The 13,471-nt window shown below is 36.3% G+C and overlaps 1 protein-coding gene across 4 annotated transcripts in view; it reads right to left on the minus strand.

Moving 5' to 3' along the window:
* EPHA6 (EPH receptor A6) overlaps positions 1-13,471 on the minus strand; it is a gene marked incomplete at both ends in the record, with an annotated part of 853,969 nt that overhangs the window by 321,738 nt on the left and 518,760 nt on the right. The window lies entirely within an intron of this gene.

Below are 13,471 nucleotides of genomic sequence, written 5' to 3' on the forward strand. Positions count from 1 at the left end.
TAAAAGAGGAAATTGAGAGTAACACAATCATAGTAGGGGACTTTAACACCCAACTTTCACCAATGGACAGATCATCCAAAATGAAAATAAATAAGGAAACACAAGCTTTAAATGATACATTAAACAAGATGGACTTAATTGATATTGATAGGACATTCCATCCAAAAACAACAGAATACACATTTTTCTCAAGTGCTCATGGAACATTCTCCAAGATAAATCATATCTGGGGTCACAAATCAAGCCTTGGTAAATTTAAGAAAATTGAAATCGTATCAAGTATCTTTTCTGACCACAACGCTATGAGCCTAGATATCAATTACAAGAAAAGATCTGTAAAAAATACAAACACATGGAGGCTAAACAATACACTACTTAATAATGAAGTGATCACTGAAGAAATCAAAGAGGAAATCAAAAAATACATAGAAACAAATGAGAATGGAAACACGATGACCCAAAACCTATGGGATGTAGCAAAAGCAGTCTAAGAGGGAAGTTTATAGCAATACAATCCTACCTTAAGAAACAGGAAACATCTCAAATAAACAACCTAACCTTGCACCTAAAGCAATTAGAGAAAGAAGAACAAAAATACCCAACAGTTAGCAGAAGGAAAGAAATCATAAAGATCAGATCAGAAATAAATGAAAAAGAAATGAAGGAAACGATAGCAAAGATCAATAAAACTAAAAGCTGGTTCTTTGAGAAGATAAACAAAATTGATAAACCATTAGCCAGACTCATCAAGAAAAACAGGGAGAAGACTCAAATCAATAGAATTAGAAATGAAAAAGGAGAAGTTACAACTGACACTGGAGAAATACAAAGGATCATGAGAGATTATTACAAGCAACTCTATGACAATAAAATGGACAAATTCGTAGAAATGCACAACCTTCCAAGACTGAACCAGGAAGAAATAGAAAATATGAACAGACCAATCAGAAGCACTAAAATTGAAACTGTAATTAAAATCTTCCAACAACAGAAGCCCAGGACCAGATGGCTTCACAGGCGAATTCTATCAAACGTGTAGAGAAGAGCTAACACCTATCCGTCTCAAACTCCTCCAAAATATAGCAGAGGGAGGAACACTCTCAAACTCATTCTACGAGGCCACCATCACCCTGATACCAAAACCAGAAAAAGATGTCACAAAGAAAGAAAACTACAGGCCAATATCACTGATGGACATAGATGCAAAAATCCTCAACAAAATACTAGCAAACAGAATCTAACAGCACATTAAAAGCATCATACACCATGATCAAGCAGGGTTCATTCCAAAATGTAAGGATTCTTCAATATACACAAATCAATCAATGTGATACACCATATTAACAAATTGAAGGAGAAAAACAATATTATCATCTCAATAGATGCAGACAAAGCTTTCGACAAAATTCAACACCCATTTATGATAAAAACCCTGCAGAAAGTTGGCATAGAGGGAACTTTCCTCAACATAATAAAGGCCATATATGACAAATCCAAAGCCAACATCATTCTCAATGGTGAAAAAATGAAAACATTTCCACTAAGGTCAGGAACAAGACAAGGTTGCCCATTCTCACCACTATTATTCAAGATAGTTTTGGAAGTTTTAGCCACAGCAATCAGAGAAGAAAAAGAAATAAAAGGAATCCGAATCAGGAAAGAAGAAGTAAAGCTGTCACTTTTAGCAGATGACATGATACTATACATAGAGAATCCTAAAGATGCTACCAGAAAACTACTAGAGCTAATCAATGAATTTGGTAAAGTAGAAGGATACAAAATTAATGCACAGAAATCTCTTGCATTCCTATACACTAATATTGAAAAATCTGAAAGTGAAATTAAGAAAACACTCCCATTTACCATTGCAACAAAAAGAATAAAATATCTAGGAATAAACCTACTTAAGGAGACAAAAGACCTGTACGCAGAAAACTATAAGACACTGATGAAAGAAATTAAAGATGATACAAATAGATGGAGAGATAAACCATGTTCTTGGATTGGAAGAATCAACATTGTGAAAATGACTCTACTACCCAAAGCAATCTACAGATTCAATGCAATCCCTATCAAACTACCACTGACATTTTTCACAGAACTAGAACAAAAAATTTCACAATTTGTATGGAAACACAAAAGACCCCGAATAGCCAAAGCAATCTTGAGAACTAGAAACGGAGCTGAAGGAATCAGGCTCCCTGACTTCAGACTATACTACAAAGCTACAGTAATCAAGACAGTATGGTACTGGCACAAAAACAGAAAGATGGATCAATGGAATAGGATAGAAAGCCCAGAGATAAACCCGTACACATATGGTCACCTTATCTTTGATAAAGGAGGCACGAATATACAGTGGAGAAAAGACGGCCTCTTCAATAAGTGGTGCTTGGAAAACTGGACAGGTACATGTAGAAGTATGAGATTGGAACACTCCCTAACACCATACACAAAAATAAGCTCAAAATAGATTAAAGACCTAAATGTAAGGCCAGACACTATCAAACTCTTAGAGGAAAACATAGGCAGAACACTCTACGACATAAATCACAGTAAGATCCTTTTTGACCCACCTCCTAGAGAAATGAAAATAAAAACAAAAATAAACAAATGGGACCTAATGAAACTTCAAAGCTTTTGCACAGCAAAGGAAACCATAAAAAAGACCAAAAGACAACCCTTAGAATGGGAGAAAATATTTGCAAATGAAGCAACTGACAAAGGATTAATCTCCAAAATTTATAAGCAGCTCATGCAGCTCAATAGCCAAAAAACAGACAACCCAATCCAAAAATGGGCAGAAGACCTAAATAGACATTTCTCCAAAGAAGATATACAGACTATCAACAAACACATGAAAGAATGCTCAACATCATTAATCATTAGAGAAATACAAATCAAAACTACAATGAGATATCATCTCACACCAGTCAGAATGGCCATCATCAAAAAATCTAGAAACAATAAATGCTGGAGAGGGTGTGGAAAAAAGGGGACACTCTTGCACTGCTGGTGGGAATGTGAATTGGTATAGCCACTATGGAGAACAGTATGGAGGTTCCTTAGAAAACTACAAATAGAACTACCATATGACCCAGCAATCCCACTACTAGGCATATACCCTGAGAAAACCATAATTCAAAAATAGACATGTACCAAAATGTTCATTGCAGCTCTATTCACAATAGCCCAGAGATGGAAACAACTTAAGTGTCCATCATCGGATGAATGGATAAAGAAGATGTGGCACAGATATACAATGGAATATTACTCAGCCATAAAAAGAAACGAAATTGAGCTATTTGTAATGAGGTGGATAGACCTAGAGTCTGTCGTACAGAGTGAAGTAAGTCAGAAAGAGAAAGACAAATACTGTATGCTGACACATATATATGGAATTTAAGAAAAAAAATGTCATGAAGAACATAGGGGTAAGACAGGAATAAAGACACAGACCTACTTGAGAATGGACTTGAGGATATGGGGAGGGGGAAGGGTAAGATGTGACAAAGCGAGAGAGAGGCATGGACATATATACACTACCAAACGTAAGGTAGATAAATAGTGGGAAGCAGCCGCATAGCACAGGGAGATCAGCTCGGTGCTTTGTGACCGCCTGGAGGGGTGGGATAGGGAGGGTGGGAGGGAGGGAGACGCAAGAGGGAAGGGATATGGGAACAGATGTATATGTATAACTGATTCACTTTGTTATAAAGCAGAAACTAATAAAAAAAAATCTCCAATGAGATATCATCTCACACCAGTCAGAATGGCCATCATCAAAAAATCTAGAAATACTAAATGCTGGAGAGGGTGTGGAGAAAAGGGAACACTCTTGCACTGCTGGTGGGAATGTAAATTGATACAGCCACTATGGAGAACAGTATGGAGGTTCCTTAACAAACTACAAATAGAACTACCATACGACCCAGCAATCCCACTACTGGGCATATACTCTGAGAAAACCATAATTCAAAAAGAGTCGTGTACCAAAATGTTCATTGCAGCTCTATTTACAATAGCCAGGACATGGAAGCAACCTAAGTGTCCATCATAGGATGAATGGATAAAGAAGATGTGGCACATATATACAGTGTAATATTACTCAGCCATAAAAAGAAACGAAATTGAGTTATTTGTAGTGAGGTGGATGGACCTAGAGTCTGTCATACAGAGTGAAGTAAGTCAGAAAGAGAAAAACAAATACCGTATGCTAACACATATATATGGAATCTAAGAAAAAAAAAGTTCATGAAGAACCTAGGGGTAAGATGGGAATAAAGACACAGATCTACTAGAGAATGGACTTGAGGATATGGGGAGGGGGAAGTGTAAGCTGGGAAGAAGTGAGAGAGTGGCATGGACATATATACACTATCAAACGTAAACTAGATAGCTAGTGGGAAGCAGCCGCATAGCACAGGGAGATCAGCTAGGTGCTTTGTGACCACGTAGAGGGGTGGGATAGGGTGGGTGTGAGGGAGGGAGACGCAAGAGGGAAGAGATATGCGAACATATGTATATGTATAACTGATTCACTGTTGTAAAGCAGAAACTAACACACCATTGTAAAGCAATTATACTCCAATAAAGGTGTTAAAAAAAAAAGAAAGTGTGGCATTTTTTCAAAGAAATTTGATTTTAAAGAGATGTACTGAGTAACAATTAGAAAAGATGAGTAGAGTTTAGAGGACTGGTTGAAGCAGTGAAACGCCTCTATTTTTAGCCATGCCTTTATTGAGATATTTGAGTATATTAGATAACACAAATCCAGATATAAACTTCTTGGGAAATGATCTTTCTTGATTTAATTTTCCATTTACACACACACACACACACACAAACAGATTCATGCAACTCTTTTGCTTTTTTTCTATACTTAAGAGTTAACCTATTAAGTATTCCCATGGCTCCTTATATAAATATGCACTTAAGTTGTTTTTTATACTTTAACTAATATTGATTTGGGAAAGAGTTCAAATATTTAATTTTTTAATGACCTGGGAAGCACTACGTTCATTCATCTAATCAAGTTTAGAAATCTCTTTCATAAATTAAAATTTTAATTATTTACATAATATTAACTACTTTCCTATGTATCTTTACTGTATTAGAGTGGTTATATAGGGAGAGGAGACTTCTGTTGTTTCCAGGCGTGGCTTATTCCTTTTGTAAACCAGGGAATTGTGCTCTGGTGAGACCTGGTCTACTTTAACTATCAAAAATTGTTAAGGTCATGCAAGCGTCAAAACAACATGAATTCTTAGTTATAGCTGAATACAAGGCCAAAGTTCTGTATAAATTTTTCTGTTTAACCTTCATCTTGAGGAGTATGCATGTTGCTTACTTGAAAATGTTAGGTTGTTTATGTTACTTTAATTTTAGAGACAGAAAAACAACTACAAGGGCTTTTAAATGACATGACTGAGTTATTTGGAAAAAAAGAGATCGTATGTGTATGTGTTAACTTCATATGTGTATGAAATTAAGCTTTATATGTTGAATTTTGGATAGAATAGGCCAATCTTCTGGGGAAATTCTAAAAAATGGAATGGCCATATCACTGAACTCTCTAGAGTATGTTTTAAAAATTATTGGCATTTCAGAATAGGTACATTGCATTTTCTCAGAGATAATTATTTTGTTGAAGGCAAATTGAAATATCATAGATTCTTCCAAGAAGCCTGATATGGTGGCCAGCTTCCAAAACTGACCCTGATGATCCCCACACCGAGTATTGGGTTGGCCAAAAAGTTCGTTCAGGTTTTTCCATAAGATGTTACGGGAAAACCCGAAGGAACTTTTCGGCCAACCCAGTATTTATACCATTATGCAATCCCCTCTCAGGGTTGAACTGTGTGTCCAATAAAATATGACAGAAGTGATAGTAATTGCTAAGATTAGATTATAAAAGACACTGCCTCTTTGGTGTTAAATGTGCACTCTCTTTTAGATGTGATCAGGTCCCCGTCAACAGTAGCTGAAGCTTTGTGCCCAAGTCACATGAATGAGCTGGAAAAAAAGTTGCCCTGCCTCGTTAAGCTTTCAGCTGACTGCAGCCCATGACAGCTTGTCTGCAACCCCATGGGAAACCCAGAGCCAGAACTACCCAGCTAAGTCACTCCTGGATTCCTGATTCTCAGACATTTTGTGAGATAATACATACTCATTGCTTAAAACTGCTCAGTTTTGGGGTAATTTGTTATGTAGCAATAGAAAACTAATACATCTGATCTGTAGATGAGGTTAATGTTCAGTATCTTTTCCTATAAGGGAAGTAGCTTTCAAATGGTGGTGCTGAGACAATACAGAATATTAGAAGAGGACTGGCCTTGCATTCAGGACACCTGTATGGTCAACATCACACAAGCCACAATTCTTCTGGGTCTAGCTTCCTAATAAATATCAGAGAGTTAGATTAAATTTGCCCTAATAATCATTCATATATTTAACTTCTATATTTCTAAGAGGGTTCTCACGCTCTCAGTTTGGGAATCTCTTTGTATGTGAAATCTTTACTTATTTACCACAATATTGCCAACTTTTCGATATATCTCTATTTTCATGAATGATTGATAATTAGAGAGAAAGGCTTCCCTGGTGGTGCGGTGGTTGAGAGTCCGCCTGTCAATGCAGGGGGCACGGGTTCGAGCCCTGGTCCTGGAGGATCCCACATGCCCTGGAGCAGCTGGGCCTGTGCGCCACAGCTGCTGAGCCTGCGCTCTGGAGCCCGCGAGTCACAGCTGCTGAGCCCGTGTGCCACAACGGCTGAGCCCGTGCGCCTGGAGCCTGTGCTCCACAGCGGGAGAGGCCACCGCAGTGAGAGGCCCATGCACCACGGCGAAGAGGGGCCCCCACTCGCTGCAACTAGAGATGGCCTGCGCACGGCAACGAGGACCCAGTGCAGCAAAAATAAATAAAAATAAATAAATAAATAAAATAATTAGAGAGAAAAGGTTGCTATTGCAAAGATGGTACATGAGAGAAAGAGAATGTTTGGCTGCTGTGTATCCTCTGCATAACCTACTTTGGCCTTTAAAGAGTATACAGAAAGACACAGAAGAAATGAAACCATGAGGTAAGACATGAAAAGGTGGACCCATTAGAGTAATTTACCCTACCTAGAGAGCAATGAAATAATAAAATCTGCCAAAATAAATAGAACACCATGTTTCATGAATTATTCTCATATATAAAAAACTTAGAAGAGTGAGAATCTTGTATCAAAGCAAAATATGGCCTGTATTGTCATCAATATATCTAATGGTACTTGGAAAGTACAATAAGAATGAAACTATTTTCCATGTTTATGGCCATGAGAAAAAAATTTTCTGTATCTTATTTAATGTCAAATGTTTTACAGTTCATAAACTATGTAAATTCATAATTTAAGATATCAATTTTTGTAATTTCCAAATTAGAATGTTATCACATGCTTATACTAAAACTTCTGTGACAATAAAATAATATTATGGGATGGTATCAATTGATTAATATTGATGTGGATGGTAATTTTTAAATGTAGGAACTGGTTCTGTGCCCTAGTCCACACATTTGTTAATGTCTTTACCCCTGTTTTACTTATTACCATATGATCTATAAAACAGAATAATCCTTTTGATGGTCACACTTGCACTTTGGGTAAGATGGCATTCTGTTTGGGTGACAAAAATTTAAAGGACCTACTGTGCCTACTAGAACCATATTAAAATTAAAACTGGTAATGACACTGAAACTAATACCAGTTTTAGTAGGGTCTATGTATTGAATGCTTACTCTTTCCCAGGAGCAAATGAATGATTTATGTTTAAAAGTCTCACTTAATCTATTCCTCATAATAGCTTATGTGGCTGTTATCATTTCTCTCCTAACAGATGAAGAAGTTAAGTCTTAAGGAAATAAAACTTGTTGCCTATGGTCACAAAGCTAACTGGTTTCAAAGCCTGAATTCTAACCCAGGTCTGTCCAAATGCACTATGACTAGATAGAGTATATATTATTGTGTAAAATATTTTGTTTCACAAATATCAATGTGAATTGACTAAAAAGCCACCAAAAGTTAAAAAAGCAACAGAAGAAAAATGAAATAAGCAACAGTCCAGTCACTTTTAACGTTCTATCAATATCTAAATATATTTTTATCACAGTTTCTTATTAAGTTGCCAGCTGGAGGTTAAAATCTAAGTGGTAATCATGAAGTAGTTAGGTGTCTCTCAATTAGCTAGCAGCTAATTAACTTGTCTTAAAATGAATTAATACAAGTAGAGTGCACTCAGTAAACTACTATTTGTTAACATTATTTTTGTTTTTTCATAATCCAAGTTAAGTATTAACACCAAAATGTTTTTCTCTACCTTCATTCAAGATTGGGAAAGTAGTTTTAAGGACTAGAAATGTGCAAATATTTTAGCTTCTAACTCATTTTTGTTTTCCTAATTCATCCAACAAAATCATATCTTGGCCTTGCAATAAATAAGCGTTCTCTAGCTCCAGAAGAACAGGTTTCCTAATACTGGATACACTACAATCTTGGATGTTAGACATTCCCTCCAGCAATAAAAAAAAAAAATCTGCAAATCAAGTCAGGCAGCAGAGGCACACAGAAGCTTACATATTTCTTAAATAAAAAGTTGGATTTTCTTTATAATACTGCAATATTTTGAAATCTATGGGGTCTAATAAAAACCGTGCTTAAAAATGCAGTTTAAAAACACATACACACTTTTCACATAAGTATTTATTGGAGTGAACTATCCAAGGAGGAAACCCCACCAAATTCCTGACTGACTACTAAGAAAAGTTGCTAGCTCTACCTTACCCTCTGTACGGTCCATATTTATTTCCTCTATTAGCATTTCCTAATAAATCCCTGAAGGAAAATGGGGCTAAACAATGCACTCTGTAAACAGCCACCTCGAATTCTATAGGAAATCTCTCAAGATTACTTCACGTGATTTATCATACAATTACAGGCTTTAAAAACCTCAGAAGAAATGAATGCATCTTTGTTCAGTTTATAGATTTCCTCATTAAGTGCAAGATGAAAAAAGTAGCAGTACAGTATCAGAAGAAAAAAAAGTAACTTTATGAATTGGTAATTATGTTTGTACTTGTAGCCCCAAATTGTAATTGTTTAAGGAATAGGCAAAAATATGGTTGTATCTTTAACTGCACTTGAAAGAGCAAAACTTACATTTCTCCCAAGGGAGTATGACTCAGTCAACACTTTAACAAGGCCAGTGATCAGGGGAAACTTGCTAAGGGTTAGATAACATAATCTACCAGAGTTGCAATTCTTAGCTTCAAATTTATATTAGAAAATCTGGCAAGATTTGCCTACAGGCATTATACAGTAGTATTTACCCTTTCATCATTTTAGGATAGAAAGTTAGATATCTGACTTGTACATTTGGCTTTCTGAAGTAGTAACATTATATTTACATTTTACATTAATGGAAGAGCAGTTCTTTGAAGGCTGAATGCAGTCTGAATTCATGGCAATATCACACTCAAATAATTGGTGCCTGTCTATGGGATTTTTGTTTGTCTGATTTTCACCAAACTAGATCAGAAATTTAGAGGAAGTTTGAATTTGCGTCCTTGTTACTTCCCAGAAAAATTTTTTTCTGAAGGAATGAAACTATAATGGAAAAATGCTAATTTTGCATACTCCGAGGCTATCCTGATTCTGGTGGGCACTAACCTAGACACTTTCCTAGAATAGTTTCTAGTATTTTGTCCCACCACCTGCCCTACTTAAAGGGACATTTGTGATCCTCTTAGAATTTGGTATTGTGGGTTCTATAACCTCTACTCCAAGCTGTATGTTCCATTGTATTATTTCTTCCCTCCAAACAATAATTTTTAAGAGGAGGTAGAAATTTATAGGAGTAGTAATTAATCTTTTTAAAATAGACATATTTTAATCTTTTCTTAGAAATGCAAAACTTGGTTGTAAGTATATAGATTTCCAGATAGTTGAAGAAATTGAATTACTCTTTCACCCTTAAGATTTTTATATACTTTCCTGTAATTTTTAATATCTCATATTTTCATTGGAATCAAATCTCTCATTCCTTCATTACTCTTACTTGATAATTTCTTATCAGCTTGCATAGCAAAGCCAGACACAATAAAATAATAATAAGCTTATGCAATCATGGAATTTCAGAATTGGAAAATAATCTAGTTTACCCTAACCTCATCAAAAAAGAGATGAAGACATGGAATTCATTAAAGTGATGATGAAGCAATTTAAGAAAAGTCTGACCAGGAATATCAAAGCAACTGATTATGACTTCAGGATGTGAAATTGAATTAAAATGTTATGAAATTTAGAGCTGATTGAAATATAGCAAGTTGGCAGAAGTGTGATTAATGAGCAGCCTTAGCTAGTATTACAACATCAGGGCTAAGATTGCACTTCTGGTGACTACATACCACCAAAAGAATCCAGGCCCTTTGAACACAGTGAAGTGGGTATTGTATTGTTTGATTCTTGAAAACCAAAACATAAACTTTGATACTCACTATGCTTATAACCTCCATTTCAGTCTATAAATGTAGATATATTCTAAAGTTTTAAATGAAGTATATTTACTTAGTTCTACCAATTTGAGTTTTTCCTCTTTTGGATGTATCAAATCTTTGACATACTAAATCTAGCTTCTGTAATTTTAAACAAATTCATTTTTCAAATCAAACAAAAGGTAGTATGACTCTTATGAAACAGAAGACAATTTAAAGCTAGAGGAATCAGTAGACATTTGCAATTTTCATATGCGTGCAAACCTTATACTAGATGTGTAGTGCAAATATCTTTCAATTTCTGTCTATTCAGATACGTTCAAACCATACAGATGCTGCTGTTGATGTAGTGCTGGCGCCAGTCCCAGGTTTGCGACCACGAAAATCTCTGCTCCAGGCACTGTGGGGACTCCCTGAGCTCACTAAACCAGACAGGCTTCTACATAGTGTGGTGTTTGCTACACAACACGGAAATTGGCAATGAAATCTCTGTAATGAGTGTTTGTATCAGTAAATTCCCTTGCCATCCATTTTTTATCAGGTAATGTTGTTTTAATTAGTACCAAATGCTCATATCCAATTTCTCTGTGGTGAACATGGCAACAAATAAGAATTATGAAAAGAAAGGAAAACAGAGAACACAAAACTTTTATTTAGCAGCTCAGGAATTTGCTGATTCCATTAGAAACAACTCAATTGTATCTGAAATTGACTTGCTCCCTTATTTACTGCATTTTGCTTCGGATTAATATTTTAGGTTCAAATATCACACGAGACATGTAACACCTACAGAGGTTCTAGCCAGTTATAAAGATGGTTCAATATTTAAGTTCACATGTATGTTTAGAGGGTTGTGGTTATTCTCCCTCTATCCACACCTTTAAAGTGAGGTAATGGAGAAGTGGTGCCTCTAGAGACTTAGAGGTTCAAGTGTGGTCCTGGGAGAGGCAATGCTAGCCTTCCCTGTGAGCTGTTTCAAATGTAAACCCTCATCCCACCTCCTTTAAGCCACCTCCAGTCAACTGAATCAGAACCTGCATTTCAACAAGTTCCTCCTGTGACCCAGGGAATCCATATGCCCTTTCTTCAACCACACTTTTCTTAGTTCCTATATGAAAACCATGTTTCAATTTACATGCAAGTTTACATTTACGTTACAAAATGTACACATTAGATGGTCATTGTGGAAGGAGGATGCAGAGAATAAATGAGGTATGTTTCTGTACCTAAACAGTGGATAGAGGTAAGAGTAGCATTCGTGGAAGCGAACAGAAAATTCTCTTCCACTTTTGGGCAAACACCTAATTGAAGGAAATACAACAGAAGAAAATAAGAAATATATATTGACAATTGTATAAGGAAGGCGAGAAGGATTTTTTTCTTTTTCAGTTGATTATTTCTACAATATTTGCTTCATATATATATTTTGTGTGTGTGTGGCCAACATCGACTAATTTATTATCAATAACAAGTAAAATACCAGTTTACAAACAACTTTATCACACAAAAGTTATTACAGCTGCTTCACTCCTGATAGCCACAAACTCAAAAAAACTCAGGACAAAAAGGGATAGGTTCACATAATATACAGAAACGGTCAAAGAAAGCACGGCTATATTCAATACATGAATAAACCTCCCAGATGGTGAGGAAAAAAATTTCACATATTATTCCATTTATGTGAAATTTAAATTTCATATAAAATATACAAACAGGCAAAATTAATCTGTGGTGTTATAAATCAGGACAGTGGTTATTCTTGGGGGAAATGGGAGCGTGTTGACTGGAAAAATCTTTTGAGAATTTATGTAATTACATTTATGATTTGTACTTTAAAAAAAAGTTACAGTTTAATACATTTTAAGTTTATATTTGAATAGAACTCATCTTCCTTTCACAATAAAGATGCTGCTTGCATAAACTGCCCTCACAAAGGAGACAAAAAAGTGGTATAATTTTATAAAGTCCAAAACTGCCCATAACCAAATCCTATCTTACCTGTGCTCTAACTACATGCAGTGCATGTGACCTTTATCCTTTACTTGTTGGAAACTGCTAACCCAAAGAGAGAAAAACTGCAGCCAACAAACCAAGACCCCCAAAGCACAGGAGCACGTACTCCTACAGACTAGGTTCCAAACTGAGGCAACTGTTGGCAGATCCCATCTCCAAGACAGGAGGATGTCCACACTCTCGAGCACTCTAGGTTTAACTCCAGTGCAAAATGGGTGCGTGACTGATGTCCCACAGCATTTGAATACTTCCCTTGTAAGTGCCCTTGTATGTTTATAGGAATAAGATGTGATACAAGCATTCAAATAAAATTCCCCCAGCCCTGATTTCATTCCTATCAAGAAATTATTCTATAGCCATCATCAAAAAGTCTACAAATAAATCCTGGAGAAGGTGTGGAGAAAAGGGAACCCTCCTACTCTCCTGGTGGGAATGCAAACCAGGGCAGCCACCATGGAGAACAGCATGGAGGCCCCCCAGAAAACTAAAACTAGAACCACCATATGACCCATCAATCCCACCCCTGGGCATATATATGGGCAAAACCATAATTAAAAACGATACATCATCTCTATGTTCACAGCAGCACTATCCATAACAGCCAGGACATGGAAACAACCCAAATTTCCATCAACAGATGAATGGACAAAGAAGACGTAATATAAATACACACACACACACACACACACACACACACACACAGTGGAATACCACTCAGCCACAAAAATACCCATAATGCCGTTTGCAGCAACATGGATGCAACTAGAGACCATCATACTAAGTGAAGTCAAAAAGAGAAAGACAAACACCACATGATATCATCCATACGGGGACTCTAAAATATGACACAAATGAACCTATCTATGAAACAGAAACAGACCCACAGAGCACAGACTGGCGGCTGCCGGGGGTGTGGGGTGTAGAGACG

The sequence above is a fragment of the Hyperoodon ampullatus genome (assembly GCF_949752795.1).
Source record: "Hyperoodon ampullatus genome assembly, chromosome: 5".
Lineage (NCBI taxonomy): Eukaryota > Metazoa > Chordata > Mammalia > Artiodactyla > Ziphiidae > Hyperoodon > Hyperoodon ampullatus.